General features: G+C 35.2%; 1 protein-coding gene, 1 long non-coding RNA gene and 1 pseudogene across 5 annotated transcripts in view; 1 reads left to right on the top strand and 2 right to left on the bottom strand.

Moving 5' to 3' along the window:
* Positions 1–6,533: 6,533 nt before the first annotated feature.
* LOC120618458 (uncharacterized) lies at positions 6,534–6,652 on the bottom strand (annotated as a pseudogene).
* A 7,795-nt stretch (positions 6,653–14,447) lies between these two features.
* On the bottom strand, positions 14,448–16,757 carry LOC120617352 (uncharacterized). Its single transcript, XR_005656892.1, has 2 exons — positions 16,615–16,757; positions 14,448–15,214 (listed from the first exon to the last, which is right to left on the bottom strand). It is a non-coding gene; the product is annotated as an uncharacterized LOC120617352 (long non-coding RNA).
* ECHDC1 (ethylmalonyl-CoA decarboxylase 1) overlaps positions 16,750–19,987 on the top strand; it is a 28,362-nt gene continuing 25,124 nt past the window's right edge. Inside the window, exons 1-2 of one of the 4 annotated variants that reach the window (XM_039881022.1) lie at positions 16,750–16,962; positions 19,463–19,499. The gene's annotated coding sequence lies outside the window, so the exon portion shown is untranslated. Of the gene's footprint in view, positions 16,963–18,428; positions 18,502–19,462; positions 19,500–19,987 lie in introns of those variants that run through there. The other 3 variants (XM_039881012.1, XM_039881002.1, XM_039880994.1) reach the window with 3 other exon arrangements.

Here is a 19,987-nt window from a genome sequence, read left to right as displayed (position 1 = left end):
ATTTGCTGGTGGTAGAAGGACAAATATTTACTATGAATTTAGAGAACAAGAATCCTAACTGGTACAAGGTACAACATAAGCACCAACTAACATCGTGAATCTTGTAAGTAGTACACTCTCGGTTAAGCAGCAATTTGAAGGAATCATTCATAATTAGCCAAGAGGAAACATTATAAATGCAGGGCTAATTTTGCCAGAAAAACTCACTACTTCTTGTTTTTTTAGGTTTTGTTTTTCTTCTTTTTTTCTCCTTAAGGCATTATAGTCATGGATTCCAAATTTCTTCATCAATATTTCATCATCTAATTTTGCAATATTCTAGTTTTCGAAGTGTAGGAAAGAATATTGCAAATCTAATAAAAGGCATTTTAATTCTTATTGAATCAAAAGAAATTAGAGCTAGAAAGGAGCCATATCAGTTTTTTTTTCATAAACTTTTCAAGTTCCTTGCCCATGCTTCAAGGCCTGAGTGAGGGAGAAAGTGAAATTAAGTTCTATTTGGAATATACATGCATATTTACATACATATATATACACACACATAGTTAAATATATAAGATTTAACCTGGAGATGAAAAGGATCTATCTCTAAAACGAAAATTGTTCACCATCATATAAGCCATTCTTTATATTATATAGAATGAGACACTGCTGCTTGGCTGCCAATTAGTGAGAAAGCAGTTATTATCTAGACTAAGACCACCTATTTCCCCGACGAGGGAATTCTTTCTACTAAACGAAGGGCAACATGCCACTATTAAAAGAGTTTGCATTGTATTTTCAGGTGTTCCTCTAAAGGAGAAGTGGCTGTTTCAGAAACTACCAGAGAACTATCAGATCAGTGTTAAGGATTTAAAAAGAGATAGTAAAGTAGTAAAAATTCTTTCCATTAAATTTTTAAAAAATATAATTTGGTAGAAAGAGCAAGAGAAAATGTGTAATACATATTTGGTGTAAAATATTTCTCTTCTAGAATGTAATATATGGTCTCCTATAGTTATTTTCAGTCCCTAGGCTCACTGGAATATAACCAAAAAATATTCTTCCATAACATGGTTTTAATGTTTTGGAATAGAGGTTGCCTAGAAATGCAAGACAACAGACAGCAAACTGGAATTCTCCCACTGTTGTTCCATAGCACTCCATATTCTCAATCACTGAACTCTCTCTCATAATATTTCGAAATGAATCACATATGTATCACTTCATACATAAATATTTTAGTGTATCCCTCTAAGAAATTAAAAGAAAAAAAACTGTTATAAAAGAGTCCCAATACTATTAGTATCCTTAAGAACATATATAATGTTAAAATAAGATTTAAATGTAAACATTTATGCTACATTTAAATACTATTTCATAAGTTTTGGTTCATGAAGTATTGCATGATATTTGGACATAGTAGAACTTGGACCACTTGCCCCAGTGTAATAGAAATGAGATACTGGTAGAATATTCAGCCTAAATTTTCAGGTAATGAGTTGATATGGTGATTTAAAGATTCATCTACTCATTTGTGAATGGTGTTATTTTCAAATTCTGAATCCTTCATAATGTGTGAATGATTATGGTGAAAGAGTTACTCAATTACTTGGAGTTTTGATTCTTTCATAGCAATGTTAATAAAGTCATATGATAAAAATCGATATTATTAAAAAATACATTCTATGGAAAAAATGAATACAAAGTAAAGAAAGCAAAGAAAATAAGCTAATAAGAAAGCATAAAACAAGATAATCTAAATAAAATCAAATACCTCAGGAATAACAATAAATGTCAATACATTAAGCCTCTCCCCATCAAAAAATCTACTACCAGTTTAAATTTATATACACCCCAACAGGTGTGTTTTTATAAGCAATATAATTGATGAACATAATTTTAAAAACAGAAGTGATAATATTACAATTTAGTAGGAGAAAGGAACTCAAGAAAATTGTTTTTAATGGGATCAAGACATTAATTGATAAAATTCACAGTGTATGTGTGTTTATCAGTTATGGCGTAATCTATATGAAATAAAAAATATTATGTCAAAACATGATATCAAAATTATTTTAATTAAAAGCAAAAAAAATTCTAGAACAAAATAGTAATAGAAAATATAAACCTTCCAGTCCTTGGTAAAGTATGCAGAAAGCATGATGTAGGTAATCTGATAATATAGTTAATAAGACTTACTAATTTTTCCAAACTTACAACTTATTTCTTAATAATAATGAAAAATTTACAAAAATTGATTAGGCAACAAAGAAAATCTCAAATTACAAAAAATATAAATGGCATAGAATACAGTCTCTGAATACAAGGCAATAAAACCAACATAAAAATAAAAATATGAATGAAAAAAGCCAATCACTTAAAAATTTAAAACTCAGAGATTTCATTACATTTTGATCCAAGAAGAAATTAAACCTGTGAAATGAAAGCACTGTGGAGTGAAGGGTTAAAGAAATACAAATTAGTAGTTGATAGTTGGTCATGGGGATGGGGAGCATAGCAGAGGGAATGCAGTTAGCTATGTGGAGAGACCACCCAGTAATTAGCAACAATGGGAAACTGTTATCTCCTCCATCTCAGTGTATAGAGACAAAAGGGGAAGTGGCATTATCAGAGTATAGAGGTCAGAGTCACCTGGCAGGAGCTCGAGCCAATTAGGAAACACAACACCACCAATTATGACACCATGGCAAGGAGATGGAGAAAAGCCATGACCTCTTTTTGCTTCCTAGTCTTCGGTTTCTCTCCAGTAACTGTCATTGTCAGTAAACCACCTAGCATGAGAGTTCATCCTTTTGCAAAACAGAGCATACCAAGAAGGGTGTTTAAGGACAAATTGTCCCAGGACCTGAACAGGAAATATAAAACAGGAATTAGGAATATCTGACCAAATACTGGGAATATCAGCTTTGAACCCTCTACTCAGTCTCCTCTATATCAGCCTGGCTATGTAACCACATTGTCAAAAAGATGTTTTCTGGCAGTCTTAAAATATTCTTCCTTCTTTTAACTCAAACATAAATATGAGAAAAGGAAAAAAATGAGTTGGAGGAAGCTCTAAAATTCATATAAGAAACCAAATAGAAGGAAGGTTTTTTTTATATAGCTGAGCGATAGGTATAGACACAAAAAAAGAAACACAACCATAACTGAAGAACTACAAAGAAAAAAACCAACAAGATTTGTTTTCAAATTATATCTTTTGCATTGATAAGCTGTGAAGCCGTTGGAAACTTATTTAATCAATTTGTTTCCTCATCTATAAAATGAAGTTAATAATATCTACCTTGTGGTGTGCTACAAGGATTTTCATGTAGCAGACTTAGGGATGTAGAAAGCTGGTTGGGGGTGGGGAAGTGAGAGCTTAAACTCATATTTCCACTGAGAACAGCAATTTGATACTACCACCGGTCAGGCTTAATGTATATGAACCACTCGAATACATAATAGGTACTCAATAAACATTTTTATTATATTTGTAAATCATTAAGTAAACTTAGTGTGAAGTTTATTCATTTGGAATTCAGTGAGATGCTGATAGGAAAAAAATTTTTTTGTCATCCCAATCTTTGTGTTCATCTATTTCTTGCCAATAAACTAAAAAGTTATGTAGAAAAAAACCCTCTCTATTTCTTCTTTCTCAATAGTAATCATATTTGTGACTATTTGTTCAATGTCTGTCATCTCTTCCACCACCTAGACAATATCAATTACGTCTATCTTGTTCCCTGCCGGATCCTCAGTGTCCTATGACAGAGCACTCTACAACATGAATTGTCTTGAAATCATATTAAAATGTGGCCTCTACTTTAGTAATTGAATGCTTAATTGGTAATTCCGAAATAGGTTGTTGTTAGCTACAGTCCAAAATTTAAAGATTGCTTCCCTACATGCCTTCATAAAGACTGAATCTACTGTTACCATATTTGAGCAAATGTTTTATGGAAACATAATGTTCACTTGATGAGTAGCCAACTCTCAACTGAATTCCTTAGGTAACAATCTAATTTTATTAAATGAGAGCTCATTATAAATTTCAAAAAGTTGCCATTCAGATAAGCAAATCTTAAAATAATGGTTAAAACTGAAGAAGAGCTTATTCTCAGTTGAGTTCTTGTGTGAATAAGAAAGACTAAAGTTGTGGGTAATACTAAATACGACATTATATCTCTTTGTCAAATATCAAAATAATTTGACATGATGCATAGTTTTGAAATTATGTCAGTCTTTCCAAATCTTTATTACAGCATCTCCCAGTTGCTACAAAACATCCTCTATCATCTTCTTTCATAACTTTAATACTAGGATGATATTTTTCTTTTTCCTTTTATCCCCTGTCATTATACACATATATTTATTTTATATACATACATATATATGACTCATCTGAAAGCCTGGCTTCATAATTTCCCATGTTCCGCATTTCTAAACTTTAACCTCCACTTTATTTCAGGCACAGTCTGACACTCTGAATTGCTCCACTTTGAAAATTAAATTGCAAGGCTCCACTTCTATCTAATCCTTTCTTGCTGCTCTGTTTCTTCATATTTGTCACACTGACACTATGTCATCATTTGATCTCTGGTTTCCTCCTCTTTCTGTATACTTTCAGTACATTAAGGCCCCTTTTGACTTCTTTTAACTTTCTAGCCTAATTCCATGCTCACACATTTCAGCTCTGATAATTTATTTTAGTTTTGTTTTTTTTTTTTAATCTTAAGACACATTGCCACACCTTTCTCTTCATCAAAAAGTGTACAGTGACCTCCCTAATAACTTTTCCATGCTTTTTCACTTGGGAAAATCTGTCTTTCTCCTTGTCTAAAAGTGGATTCATGGCCTTTGCCTTCACTTCATTACTACCCTTTGGGTTTTTAATCATTTGCCCTTTAAAACTGCTCTCTCAAAAGTAACAAATTTTAGGAGTCCAGCTTCTGGAACAGCAACATGAGGAGCTGCACGGACATATTCTTAAGTCAAATAAGCACAACTGGTAAAAATTATTTTTAAAAATCGCAACCATTTAATGTATATGAAAATCGGCATAAAGGCATGCAATAAATTAAAAATAGATATATTTATTTAAGAAAATCTAAAATTCAGTAAGAACATTGCGAATCTGAGGCTTGTGAATTACAACCTATATTCCCTCCGCCCCTTGTTCCAGCTCAGCATGAAAGAAACTTCACTCTAGGTGCAGGCAAGAACAAAGGACTCCCTCTTCTTTTAACTGAGATCAAGGGCAGGCTACTAACATTTATCAAACACCCCAGCTATGTTTACAGGAGCTAAATTTCAGGTGACTGCATGAGAGCTCAGACTCCCTTCTTGCACCCCGCCCCTACTCGTAGGCCAGAGGCTCTACCACAAGTATTATCTTCTGAGAAGACTGGGGCCTTGATTTCCCTCACTGAAGCTTATTTGTGGGGTAAATGTTCCCCTAAAGGCAAGACAAGCCAAGAGGACTAAAGGCTACTGCCTACACCCAGCACCCTCCTCCTAAAGGACGTGTACCATATATAGAGAAATCCCTACTCCTAGTTCCATGGCTCAGAGATTCCCGCCCCCCCCCACCCGCCCCCAGGGGAAGAGGTAAGCCTTTAGAACAGAGAGTTCTGAAGCTCTCCCAAATTAACCAGAGTATGGGAAAGTTCAAACCTAAGGGTGCTGTTAAGAGCAATGAATGTGTTTGTTGGGAGTGAGAGCAACGAGCCAGAAAGGTTGGCTAACAAGTGTGTGAGAAAGAAACAGAAGTGATACCTAAGAAAATCACGCCTGAGGTCAGAGCAATCCTCATGCACTAGCTTCAAAAAATGCCTCTAAAATAAGGCCTAAATGTAATTGTCTCAAACTTTGGTGTCATCCCAGGCGACTGACTGCATACACAAGAATATACCCCCTTTCACAAGTAATATCAGATGCTTCAAACTAAAATAGTACCAACAGTAGCTAAACAAGCAAACAACAATAATAAACACCAAATGGGTGGTGGGGAAGAATCACATTCAGAGTTGCTACAATATATTATCTAAAACATAAAGTTAAAAAAGAAATGATAAGACACTCAAGGAAATAGGAAAGTGTGATCTGACCCATACACAGTTTTTAAAAAAAAGCAGGTATAGTTACCTTCTTTTATGGGACCCAGATGTAGATGATAGCAGACAAAGGCATCAAAGCAGCTATGATAAATATCTTTACAGAATTAAAGGAAGGTATAATGATAATATCTCATCAGAGAGACAATATCAAAAAGGAAGAAGAAATTATAAAGGAGAAACAAATGGAAATTCTAAAGTTACAAATACAGTAACTCAAACAAAACAAAACAAAACAAAACAAAAAACAAAACAGAGTTCAACCATAGATTTGAACTGGCAGAAGAAAGAATCAGCAAATATCAAGAAAGGTTAATAGACATACAATTTGAAAAACAGAGGACACAAAAAATGAAGACAAATGAACAAAGCCTCAGAGAAATGTTTGACACCATTAAGATTACTAGTATACATGTTTGTTCGTTTCTTTGTTTATGCCTACAGCACTCAGTCTTCCTTGATGGTCTCCCATTCAAGTACTAACCAGGCCTGCCCCTGCTTAGCTTTCGAGATCAGACGGGATCGGGCGTGTTCAGGGTGGTACAGCTGTAGACACCAGTATCCATGTAATGCGATTACCAGAGAGGAGAGAGAAAGAAGCAAAGAAATAAACAAAAACCATGAAAACTTATTTTAAAAATAATGACTAAAAATATCCCATATTTGATGAATAACATTAATCCACATATCCAAGAGGCTCAACAAACTCCAAGTAGGAAAAATTATACTAAGAAACATTGTAGTCAAAATATTCAAAGATATTTTTGTCTAAAGACATTCTTTGTCTAAAGAGAAAATTTGAAAGCAGCACAATGAAGCTGAAATAAAGACAATGTCAGATAAACAAAAACTGAAAGAATTCATTGTAAGAAAACTCAACAAACAAGAAATTTAGAGGGGTTCAACTGACTCAAAACAAGTGGGCTTAGACAGAAACTAAGAGAACATACTCAAAAAAAAAAAAAAAAAAAAAGATAATTGTGTAATTATAAAACATAGTATAAATGTATATTACTTCTCCTTTCTTCTCTTAATTATTTAAAAACAAATTATATAAAACTATATGTATATAAGGCCTATAACATATAGAAATGTAATATATTTGCCAATAACAACACAAAGGAGATTGGTGGGAGCAAAGCTAATATGGAGTAAAAACATGACACCGGATGGTAACTGTTAATTGTTCTAATTCATGAGATTATATTTCTATTTATTTCTGTCTTCTTCAATTTCTTTCATCAATGCCTTATAGTTTCAGAGCTGCATTCCTTGGTTAAATTTAGTCTTAAGTATTTTATTCTTTTGGGTGCTATTGTAAATGGGATTGTTTGCCTAATTTCTGATGTTGATTGTTTATTGTTAGTGCATAGAAATACAACTAATTTTTGTATATTAATTTTGTGTCCTGCAATTTTACTGAATTCATCTGATGGTTATTAATTGGTTCTAACAGTTTCTTTAATGTTGTCTTTAGGATTTTTTTATATACAGTATCATGTTATTTGCATAAAGAGACAAATGTACTTCTTCTTTATCCATTTCGATACCTTTTATTTCTTTTTCTTCCCTAATTGCTCTGGCTAGAATTTCCAGTACTGCATTGAGTAAAAGTAGATAAAGTGAGGACCCTTCTCTTATTACCAATTTTAGAGAAAAAGCTTCCAGCTTTTCATCATTGAATATAATGTTAGCTGTGTGCTTGTCATATGTGGTCTTTATTATGTTGAAGTACATTCCCTCTAGACAGTTTGTTGAGAGTTTTTATTATAAATGGATGCTGAATTTTATCAAATGCTTTTTCTGCATCTATTGAGATCATATAATTTTAATCTTTCATTTTGTTAATATTATCTATCTCATTGATTGAATTGTAGATATTGAACCATCTTTACAACTCTAGAATAAATACCACTTGATTATGGTGTAGGATCCTTTTAATGTACTGTTGACTTTGGTTTGCTAATATATTGTTGAGAATTTTTCTATCGAAGTTCATCATGGATATTAGCCTAAAATTTCCTTTTCTTCTAATTTTCCTTGTCTGTTTTGGATATCAGGGTGATGCTGGCCTCATAAAATTAGCTAGCTATTGATTTCCTCCCCCTCTATATTTTAGAAGAGTTAGAGACAGATAGATATTAATTCTTTAAATGTTTAGTTAGAAAAGATGCTTGATATAATTTCAATCTTGTTAAATTTATTAATACTTCCTTTGTGGCATAATATATGATCTAGCCTACGGGTATTTCATGTTAGTCTTGAGAAAAATGCATTTCTGCTGCTGTTGGGTGGAATGTTCTGTAAATACCTGTTAAATTAATCTGGTTTAACATGTAATTTGAGTCCAATGCTTCTTTATTGCTTTTATGCCTAGATGATTTATCCATTGTTGAAACTAAGGTATCGAAGTCTCATACTATTATTGTAGTTCCATCTATTTTTTCCTTTAGATCTGTTAAAATTTGCTTTATATACTTAGGTATTCTTGTGTGGGTGTATAAATATTTATAAATGCCATATCCTCTTGATGAATTGATGCCTTTATTATTATATAATGACTTTTTCCTGCTATAGATGTTGACTTAAAGTCTATTTTGTGTGATATAAGTACAGCTATCCATTTTCTTTTGTTTCCATTTGCATGGAATATCTTTTTCCTTCTTTTCACTTTCAGTCTATGTGCATCCTTAAAGTTAAAGTGAGACTCTTGTAGACATATATGTAGGTCTTGTTGTTTAATCCACTCAGTCACTCTATGTTGTTTGATTGGAAATTTTAACCTATTTATATTTAAAATAATTATGGACATACTGTTGCCATTTGATTTATTGATTTATGGTTGTTTTGTGATTCCTATGTTACTTATTCCTCTCTTGTTCTTTTTTTTTGTGATCTGATAATTTTATATAGTGGTATGCTTTGATTTCTTTTTCTTGATCTTTTGTGTATCTATATCCACTATAGATTTTTGCTTTGTATTACCATGAGGCTTACATAAAAAAAAAAAGTTTATTTATGTCTATTTTTAAGCTGACAACTTAACTGCAAAAACATACAGAAGCTCTATATTTTTACATTATCTTCCCCAAATTTTGTTTTTAATATTATGATTTACATCTTTTACATTGTGTATACCTCAACAATTATAGTTATTTTTAATACCTTTGTCTTTTAATCTTCATTCAAGAGTTATGTGATTTATCCACCATTATTACTTTAGAATATTCTGAATTTACTATTTACTTTTACTAGTGAGATTTATACTTTCATATGTTTTTATTACTAATTAGCGCATTTTTGTTTCAGCTTAAAGAAATTCCTCTAACATTTCTTGTAATGCTGTTCTAGTAGTGATGACTCTAACATTTGCTTGTCTGGAGAATCCTTCTCTCTCTTCCAACTCTGCAGGACAACTTCTCTAGGTAGAGTATTCCTTCTGGGCAGGTGACTTCTTTCAACACTTTGAATATATCATGGCGCTCCCTTCTGGCCCCCAACTTTTCTGCTTAAAAATTTGCTGGTATGTAACAAGATGTTTTTCTCTTGTTACTTTTAAGATCCTTTCTTCGACTTTCACTTTTGACAATTTAATTGTGTTTCAGTGTGGGTCTGTTTTGATTCATCTAATTTGGTATCTTTTGTGCTTCCTTGATCTGAATATCTGTTTCTTTCCTCAGGTTAAAGAAGTTTCAGCTACTATTTCTTGAATAAGCTTTCTCCCTCTTCTTCTCGGACCCCTGTAATGTGTATATCGGTCTACTGGATGGTCTTCCATAAGTCCCTTAACCTATCTTCACTCTTTTTTATTCTTTTTTCTTTTCTTTTTTCTTTTTTTTCTTTTTTTTTTTGCTTTTTGCTTCTCTAATCGAATGAATTCCACTGCCTTGTCTTTGAATTCACTGATTCTTTTTTCCAGTTGACCTAGTCTGCTGTTGAACCTCTATATTGAAACTTTCAGTTTAGTTACTGTGTTCTTTAGCTCCGTAGTTTCTTTTCAGTATTCTTTTTCTATTTTCTATCCTTTTGTTCAAATTCTCACTTTATTCATGTATTGTTCTACCAACGTTGGTTAGAATCACGATCACTGTTATTTTGACTCATTATTAGTTAAATCACTTATGTCTATTTTATTAAGATCTGCTTCTCGAGTTTTATCTTGTTCTTTTGTTTGAAGCATACTCTTATTTTTTTTCATTTTCCTTGACTCTGTGATGATTTCTACATATAGCTAAAACAACTTTCTCTACCAGTCTTACTAGTATGGTTTTGTGTGTATGAACCTCATCAGTCTATCTGGCTCTTGGTAGTTTCTCGAACTTTTGAGATTGTTCAAGCTACATTCTTTGTGGATCCCCATAGTTGAGGGTGTGCCAAGAACCATCAGTGTCCCAAAGGGGAGGATTGCAGTCAGATAGTAGACAGTTGGAATCTGGACCCTCAGACAGCAGGTGAAAAGTTTGTTCCTTCCCAAGAAGAAATGGGCAGGTGGGTATTTTTGCCTACTATCCTTTGTGCTGGGCCTGCGTGTAGAGCCATGGAAAGGGGGGTGCTTCTAAGCCTATTAAGAACATTTTTGTTTGCTGCAGTTTAGGGTTCTAAATGGAAGCATCTTTGGCAGTCAGAGACAGGTGATCTGGGGACTTCTCCCTGGAGTTCATCCACAAATGTTGAGCAGATATGTGTACAAGCCCCTTTTAGGGAGATACTGGTGACTTGGGGCAGGCAGGAGGGACAGGTGAGGAGAGGCATCTGCTACTTTCCCTGGTCTTCTTCCTAGGAGGATCATAGTCAGACCCTATGTGTATGCTAAAATAGAAGCCTGACCCTTAGGCAGCAACTTTTAAACAAATAAACCCCATTCAAAGAAAGATGGCATTTTTTTTTCTTGCCTATTCTCTCTGTAATCAGCTCCGAAGGGTGGGGGGTATAACCACATTGAGTGCTTCTATGCCCATTTGTTTGCTATAATCTTGTGAGTCTTATGGATGCAAACCCCACTGGCTCTCAGAATTAGGTGTTTTGGGGGCCCATTCCTCGAGTAAGAATCTTAAAAGTTAGAGCACTTGGTATAAGATGGAAACGCTTAATTTCTTAGTGAGAAGCTAGAAGTTAAGGTTCCCTCCTGATTATATGCTACTGTGCCAAGGGTAAGGTTTATGGCAAGAGTGTGTTTCAGCCTTTCCTATCTGCTTTGGTGTGGGTGTTTTCTTGATCACTTGATCACCTGATGTGTAGGAGGCACTCAGCTAATTCCTCAGTTTCTGGATTTTGTTCAGAGGAAACTGGTCTATGTGTAGGTAGGTGTACATTTGTTGTGTTTGTGGGAGGAGAAAATTTCAAGAGCTTCCTATGTTGCCATCTTTGCAGCCATGATCTGTATAAATATAACTAGGTAGAATGCAAGAAGAATGTTACTTTTACTCTTCTGAGATATTACCCAAGGGGGGCCTAAGCTGTGGACAATTTTTTCACCCCTAAGAAATCTCGAATAGATATCTCAGCTTTCCAGTCACTTTCAGGTAAGAAACATCTTTTTTTCAGTATAAATATGCCAAGTTCTTCTGTATAAAACTTTCTTTTCCCAAGATCAAACCTGATATAAACTCAGGAACCTGCTTCTCTGTCCCACCTCACTTATGGGGACAAATTGCTTGGAACTTCCACAGCAAGGCTTGAGAAAGAGCAGTAATTAGGGGAAAGAGCACAGTTTTCTTTATAGCTGAGCCTGGTATTGCTTGCTGTATGCTCTTGGAATAATATTTGTGTGGGCTGTGATCTTTTTTTCATGGAATAATTTTGCAATCTGATTTCTCAAAGATCAAAGAAAGTCCTGGAGGACTTTCTACAGAGGAACTTGGTATATTATTAAAGATATCCTTCATCTGGCTGTTTTGCCTCCCTTTTAACCCTGGAATTTTAGTATACACTTCTGTACTGGGTCACTTTACTCATTCAAGGGATTCTCTTAGGCAAGTCTCTTTCAATATAGCCTACAACTGACTCTTCTTTTAAGGTCCACATTTAACCTACTAGAAATCATGACCTTTTGCCTAGCCTCTGTCCAGTTCTCAAAGGAGTCCTCTTTTTTTTAATTCTGCTATTAGGTCTCTCTGGCTGTCCTATCACCTAGCATCTCCTTCTGGAGAAGCACCTCAATACACATTGTTAAATTAAAAAAAAAAAAAAAAAAAAAGGTAATGAGCAGTGAATACAGAATGTTACCATTTGGTTATCAAAAAGTTTATATGTAGATACACATGTATGTATATATATAAATATTTTATATAAACATAAAAATGTTTTATATTCATGTTTATATTGATGATTATTCCATATACAGAGAGATGCCCTGTTTTATTTATGGCTGCATAATACTCCTTTGAATGAATGCATCATAATGTGTATATATACTGCTAATTATATATGCATTTATAATGTGTATATATGCATATATAAAGCACATATATATAATAAATGTGTATGTATAATACATATAATAAATATATATGAAAGGAGATAGGTAATCTCTGGAAATACATAAGAAATTAGTTTATTAAGAGTTGTTATCTCTAAGATTGGGTGCCAGGTAATTCTGAAAAAGTGGGGGAAGAAGACTTTTTACTGTATATCATTTCTAACCATTTAACTTTTGTAGTGTATATATATGTATTGCTTACTGCAAAGTGAAATTGGAAAACAAATTCATTTAAAAAATATTTTGACTTACAACAAAGCCTATAACATTATAGTTATTAGTATGTTGTACCTGTGAATCTTCGTTGGCTTAAACAAAAATAATTCCCTGGAAGAAAGCAGGTGGAAGAGAAATAAAGCCAGAGAGTCAGAGAATGCTGCAAATTGGTAATCAACGGTAAAAAATGGCAATAGCAGCAGCAACAGTATATATTGTCTACAAAAATCAGTATAAAAGACATGTCATGCTACTTTCTGGGATATCAGGAAAAACTATTTGAGGGTAAAGAATTATCAGGCACAAATTTCTCGGCTTGTTATATATGCAAACTGCCACTAGGTGGCAGTATATTTCCTACATGGTGAAGAGTGGAAAGTCAAAAACAATAGTTTTTTGCTTTGCATTATTCCGTTATAAATTTCTTATTCTGTGAGATTATAACCTCCATTTTTATAAAGTATATAGTGAAGAATACTTCAAAAAATAGCCAAGCTTTATTAGTCAAATGAAACTCTCGTTTTTCAGACAGTAGGAACATTCTTTAGTAAGTTATGTTTGGTCACTCTCTCCAGAAGCAATCTACATAGAAAGTGTTTTATTTTGTTTTGAAATCTCATGTACCAATATTAGTATAAGCATTTTTTTTTTCAGAGATAGACGGATATATGTTCTATTTATTTTTTAAACCTGCTTAAGCAAGTTAGGGAAAATGAGAAGTCAGGATATTCTCAAATTTAATGCAAAGCTAAGCACACACCAAAACTTAAGTCTACTCCCAGGATCACGTGAGTGCACAACTATGAGCTTCATTCCATTACATAAACAAGAGAAAAATAAGGTTATTTCATTGCTTTAAGAAAAGTCCTTTGGAATATTATTTGGCCTTACAAAAGGAAATACTGCCATCTGAGACAACGTGGATGAACCTGAAGGACTTAAGTGAAATAAGCCAGACAGAAAGACAAACACTGTACAAATTCACTTACATGTGGAATCTAAAATAGTCAAACTCATAAAAGCAGAAGATAGAATGGTGGTTGCTAGGGACTAGGGGGAGGGGAAGGGAAGATGTTGGTCAAGGAGTACAAAATTTTAGTAATGCAAGTTGAGTGAGTTCTGGAGGTCTAATGTATAGCAATGTGACTATAGTTAACAAGGCTGTATTGTATACTTAAAATATGCTAAGAGGATAAATCTTAAATGTTCTCACCACACACACACACACACACACACACACAATAAAACACACACAATAAAACGGTATAACTGTGAGGTGATGGTTATGCTAACCAGCTTGACTGTGATTTTTTTTCATAATATATATGTATAACAAGTTGTATTCCTTAAATATATATAATCTTTGTCAATTATGCCTCAATAAAGCTAGGTAATAAAGTCATTTTCATGAGATAGGAGAGTATTTGTATTACAGTTGCCCTTGAAACAAATTGCTAGTGAGGAATTGCCTGTCTATAAGACCACACACTTTCCAAATGATACACAGTTCTTTTCAAGGGAAAAATACAAATACTCTTGTTTTCTAGGGAGCAAGTCCAGTCTTCCAAATAGGAGGAGCTAATGGCTGACTTCATCCAGCAATTTGGTGTCATGCTAGAGCTAAAGCACCAGCCTGCTAACTCGATTGCCACTGGTTAGAGCTTTAATTTGTTTTTATTAATAACAATAGTATTGCATTTTTTCTAAATATAAAAGTAATAAATTTTATGGTAGATATTGGTAGATACAGAGAAGTATACAGAAAAAATTAAAAATTCAAATAAAACCATTGTTAACATTTTGGTATATTTCTCTTTTTTCTACTATATACATATATACATACCTATGTGTATATGCATGTAATAGTACATATGTAGTGCCTGTATGATTATATTATATATGCATATATATACTTTTTAAAAATACTATATTTTAAGCATTCTACCATGTTATTAAATATTCTTCATTCTTCAGAAATTTGAAAACACATAAAGATATTTAAATAACATAACAGACACTATATTTTCATAATTTAGGATTGACAAGTGTTAACAGTTTGAGATATTTGTTCCAGTATTTTTTCTATGGCATATTAAAAAACAAAAACTTGAATACATTATCAAAAGAAATAACAAGGGAAAGAGAAAAGAAAAAATGGAGGGAATTGTTCCTAATTCAGTCTGTCATGTACAGTCAGGAGAAAGGGTACAGTGAATACAGAAAGGTCAAATTGTTGGCTTTTAAGTTATAAAACAGAATGGTGAAGAAAACAGAATGGTTTTTAAACAGTTATAAAACAGAATGGTGACGATATTAAAGGATTGTTTTTCTCTTTTCTTCTCTCCGTCCCTCTCCTTTTTTTGAGTGAAAAAGCGTTCCGTGTTTCAGAAAGAAAACCTCTAAAAAGCCCATTGGACTGCACCTAGGTTATAAACAACAGATTAGACAAAGAGCACATGAATATCAAAGCTGATTGAAAAATAACAGTAAAACCCTATCACAAGGGTATATCCAAACAATCAAAAAATTCTTCAACTTTTTAAGGACCCCCTGCTCGGAATCAAGTACCTAAAAGTGGGGCCAGGAATCTACACATTTACCTAGTTCCTAATGAGCCGTATGTCCAACAATGCTTGAGAACCTCACTGTCATGAAGACGAACAGGAATTCATAAATATAACAAAAGGCCTTCCTTTAACCTAAAATACTAACTTCCAACACTATGTTGAATACACTTTATCTGTCTTCATAGTACATATTTATTTCGTTGCCCATCTCTTCCACTAGAAAACTCTTAATGTAGAATTTACTTGGGTAGAAAGGGGCTTACAATGTTGGAAAAATGCGAGCCAGAAATAGAAAGCTCACCTTAGTACATGATCTGTTACTGAGAAAAAAAATAACTGAGGAAAACTTTCCTCAGGGAGAAAAAAGCAAAACTGCATACTGAAGTCCCCTCCCCCCTCAGATTCTAAGGGCCCCATTTCTGCTAACAATGGGCTGATGACCCTTATCAATAGCCAGAGGATCTGAGTTGCCAGGGCAATTATCAGGATTTGAGGGAGAGGGCCCTTTTTCCAAAGAAAGGAGGGAAGAAAACTAGGTTTACTAAAAAGATTAATTCTGTCTGAGATGCCCCATTTCATTTCCTGCTAAAAAAATAAGAATTTTACAAATGAAGTCCTGTCTCAAAATGGTTCATATTACAATTTGGAACACACACATGCAGAAAACATAAGCACACAGTAACAGATATACATTTCAAGCCATAAACTCAGGTTTCTGGCAAATTTTTTATGCAAAAAATTTTTTCTTTCAATCAGTTTCTCTTCCATTCTGGTGCCCCAGTTCTGCATGGATGGTGGCTTATTGTATCCCTAGATTTTAAGGGTTGTTCCTCCTTGCCCCAATGTGGGAAAATTTTGAGAGGTTTATATAACCGTGCAAAGGCAGGCAATCAAGACTCTGAAAGAGAAATCCATAGATTTCTGCTGACACTCATGCAACCGGAGTTTGCACGGCCTCTTCCGGTTTTGCAGCTTTCTGATTCCACATTTTATTTAGGAGAAAATAAATTTTTCTGCAAAAATTCTGGGTGCTCGTGATATCCTCCGCCCAGGTTCACTGCCATCAGAGATACTGTGGGTGTTTTTAGTGGCTATGCAGGTTAGCTCTTTCCTTCATTTCAATATTCTCCTAAACTGGATCCCTTTCCCACTCTTCTCAGCTTTACATCGGAGCCTAAAACTACACGTGTTTTGGCAGCTTCCCTGCACCAAGCTCTAATCCTGTGTCGCAAGACCTGAAATACGAAGCACTTACAGTAGCATCGCTGTCTGGGGCTCCACTCCATCGCAAGGGCGGGCCGGGGAGAACGCGTGGTGGAGGGCCGGTGCCTCCGGCCTTCCCGGAAACGCGCGAGAGAAGCGGAAGGAGGGCAAAGAGGAGCGGAAGGGGAAGTCCCGGCTGTTGGCGCTTCCCGGACTCTGGCCGTGGGGGATGCATAGCAAGTGGCATCTACGGGGTGAACCCGAGGATATCGCTGTGGGAAGGACTTTAGCCCTGCTCCGGACTGCTCCACAAGACTTCTAAGCCGAAACTGACCAGGGCGCAACGACAAAGTTCCGCGAAGGGGACGCAGCACCCAGCGCCGCCTGGGGACTTTGCCAGGTGATGGAGGGTGTGGGGAAAAAAGGTGGCGAAATAGTTAAGAGAGGAGGCATCCGAAAAATGCAAAGGAAAGGGCTTGCAGAAACTCAGCGGGTTATAGGTTAATCACACCCTTTAGATCTTTAAATGGCCTTCTGGAAACTCTTGCTACACTTAACAATGTGTAAATAGATAGGACTGGTGGTCCGGAATTCCTTCCCCTTTGCAGCCTCCACCTGAAACTCCCCCTCCAATCCTGAGTCTGATGGGCCCATAGACCCTCAGACAAAGGAATCATGCCCCTTGCATAGAACACTGCTGGGGTATATAAGCTGTAAGAAATCTACCCGCAAGGAGCTCATGCCTTTTGTGCTGTCTAGAGCCTCAAGTGCTCGCGGGCCTAATAAACAAACTCTCCTTCCTCTAACAAAGTTGTCTGAGCGTCCAAAATCCTCTGTCGGGTGCTGCTTCCTGCAACATCTGGAGAAAGTGGAGAAATAGCTGACGTCAACACTGTCAAAAGAATAGGGAAATATCATTTCAATGTACTAATTTAAATTCTGAATACTTTCCAGACTTTGTGCTAAGTAGGTGCTGCAAACAAATGTATTTATTTTCAGACTGTCATGAAGCGGACAGTCTCCTTTCCGAGAATTACAAAATGGGGTGGAAGGCCTAGAGCTTTTATAGGATAAAGACTGAAGAAGAAGGAAGAGACAGAAAATATAAGCTTGGCTGGGGCCGCATAGTCCACCTTGTTTAGGCAGAGAAGGCCCAGAGTTGCATTGGCATTTGGGGGTTGGCTGACTCAATACACTGCATTTCTGGGCAAACGGAGCATTTACAGGATGGCTAAGTTATCTAAGTTTTGGTTCGCTCATGTGCCACCCAGGCAACTCCATCTTGGTCTTAGAATTCATTTCAGCAATATTCCCAGGGACCTCTAATTTTCCTTCTCACTATGTGTTAAATTATCTTGCTTAACTAAAACATGGAACATTTCCTTTGTGCGGCAAACTTTCCAACAGAAAAAAATGTCCAACCCATTTTTGGATTATGTTCTTTCATTACACAATTTTTTTGAGCCTCAGTAACCCTTTAACTGCTACACACATACAAGGGTCACAAAGGTAGGGAATTAAAACCAGATTATTTAAATCACTTACATGTTGAAAAAAACTGATAAGGACCTAGAGAGAAAATCTAGATGACTCTCCCCCAACTCCATTTTCCCTTCATTTTCACATCTGAGAGCGTACTGTTTACCAGCTATTACTCTTAAGTGCTGGAGGTATAGAGATAAACAGGACATGGGCAGGAGCAACAGAGAACCCCTTCTGTGAAGACCTTTCACTCTCTTGGAATAATTAAGCTTTAAGGGAAAGGCATAAATCTACTGATGGAGGGAGGAGCATAGTATTCAGCTCAAACAGCTTATCTTTTCTTGGAACTTTATTGGTCTGACCTGAAAAATGAGTGCTTAACAGTCAGATGCACAGGCTGTGATTACCAGTCCAGTGAGAGAAACCAACTGGCAAAGAGCAGTGACTTCGACACAGGGTGAGTGGTAAGAATAATGAACAGGGTAGGTAGAGAGTTGATTCTTAAGCCTCGTATGGTATTGTGAATTGTTAAGCCTTTTATGCCAAATTATTATTTGCAAATATCATTTGTCAAGCATCGCTCTAGGTACTGCAGGTGCCTTTCTCAGCTAAATCTAGTGGGAAGATTTGGTTAAGCAAGTACAAGAAAATGTGAGTGAGAGTTAATAAAGAATATAAATGCGAGGACAGACAGTATTTTTTGTAGAGTTTTAAAGGGGATGACTTGGAATTACTCTGAGGAAAAGAAAAGTGTAGCAAGTGAGGGATCACATATACAGACACTTAAAATGAAGAGAAAACCTGAAGGATTTGTGGAACTGAATTCCATTTGGCTGTACAAGGAAGAGGGGAGTGTGTGGCATGTAATGACCCAAACTGGAAACAACCCAAATATCTATTTATTTTAGAATATATAAATTATGGTATATTCATATAATAAAACAAAAGAATGAGAAAAATGGACTTTTTAGAGACCCTAAGTACATAATAACAGTAATGGATGTCACAATCATAGTTGAAACCAGACACAAAAATATATGTATTACATTATTCAATTTATATAAAGTTCAAAAGAAGGCAAACAAATCTTGAATATTCGAAGTCAAGTTAGTTGTTTTACTTATTTGGAGTGGTAACTGGAAGATGGACCGTCTGAGATTTATGTTATTAATTGGGTCCTTTTTACTTGAATGTATTCACCTTGTGAAAAATTCATTGAGTTGTACCTTACAATGTGTATGCTTTTCTGAATGTATGTTTTATGTCAACAAAAATGCTTACAAAAGGCAAAAAAGCCTTTGGGCAGAGATGAGATTACCCGTGATGTATACGTCAAGTTAGAAGAGAAGAGTGACAGAACCCTGGGGAATACATAAACCACACAGACACGGTCTTATTTTTTCCCCCATTTTCCTCAGGACCCTTCCAACTTTTTCTTTGAAAACATTGCATAATGTAAGTATAATGCTAAGAATAAAATTTCTGTTAGATAGTGCGATTGCTCTTGTAGCATTTCCTCATTGAGACTTTCTAAGGAGACATTTCGACTGAATTTATTCTTTGATTTGGAAAAGTTAAAGAGTTGAAGGAAGAAATGCTGTCGTTAGAAAGACTACCTGGAGACAGGTAATGATGCTAAATATAGAACGGCAACATTCTTCTGAATCTTCCTAGTGTATTGGATCCCAGTCAATGTACTGTAACTATGCTTTCATCTCTCAATGATATACTGAAACGATATCTGCCAGGATCCAGGGGGCCCCGAAGGTGCGCAAGGCGTCGGCGCGGGAGACAGTCGACTACACAGCTCAGAGGCGGTGTGACACTGTTCCGTTTTATTGTGATTTGAGTACAACTTTTATACTTTTTATTTTGGCATTGGATTATACTTTGTAGTTAAGGTAGCAGGGAGTTAAATTTCTGTGGTTAGGCGAAGCAGAAAA

Source organism: Pteropus medius, unplaced genomic scaffold, assembly GCF_902729225.1.
Source record: "Pteropus medius unplaced genomic scaffold, Ma_sr-lr_union100, whole genome shotgun sequence".
NCBI classification, from domain to species: Eukaryota; Metazoa; Chordata; class Mammalia; order Chiroptera; family Pteropodidae; genus Pteropus; species Pteropus medius.
This window is presented reverse-complemented; position numbering and strand designations above follow the sequence as displayed.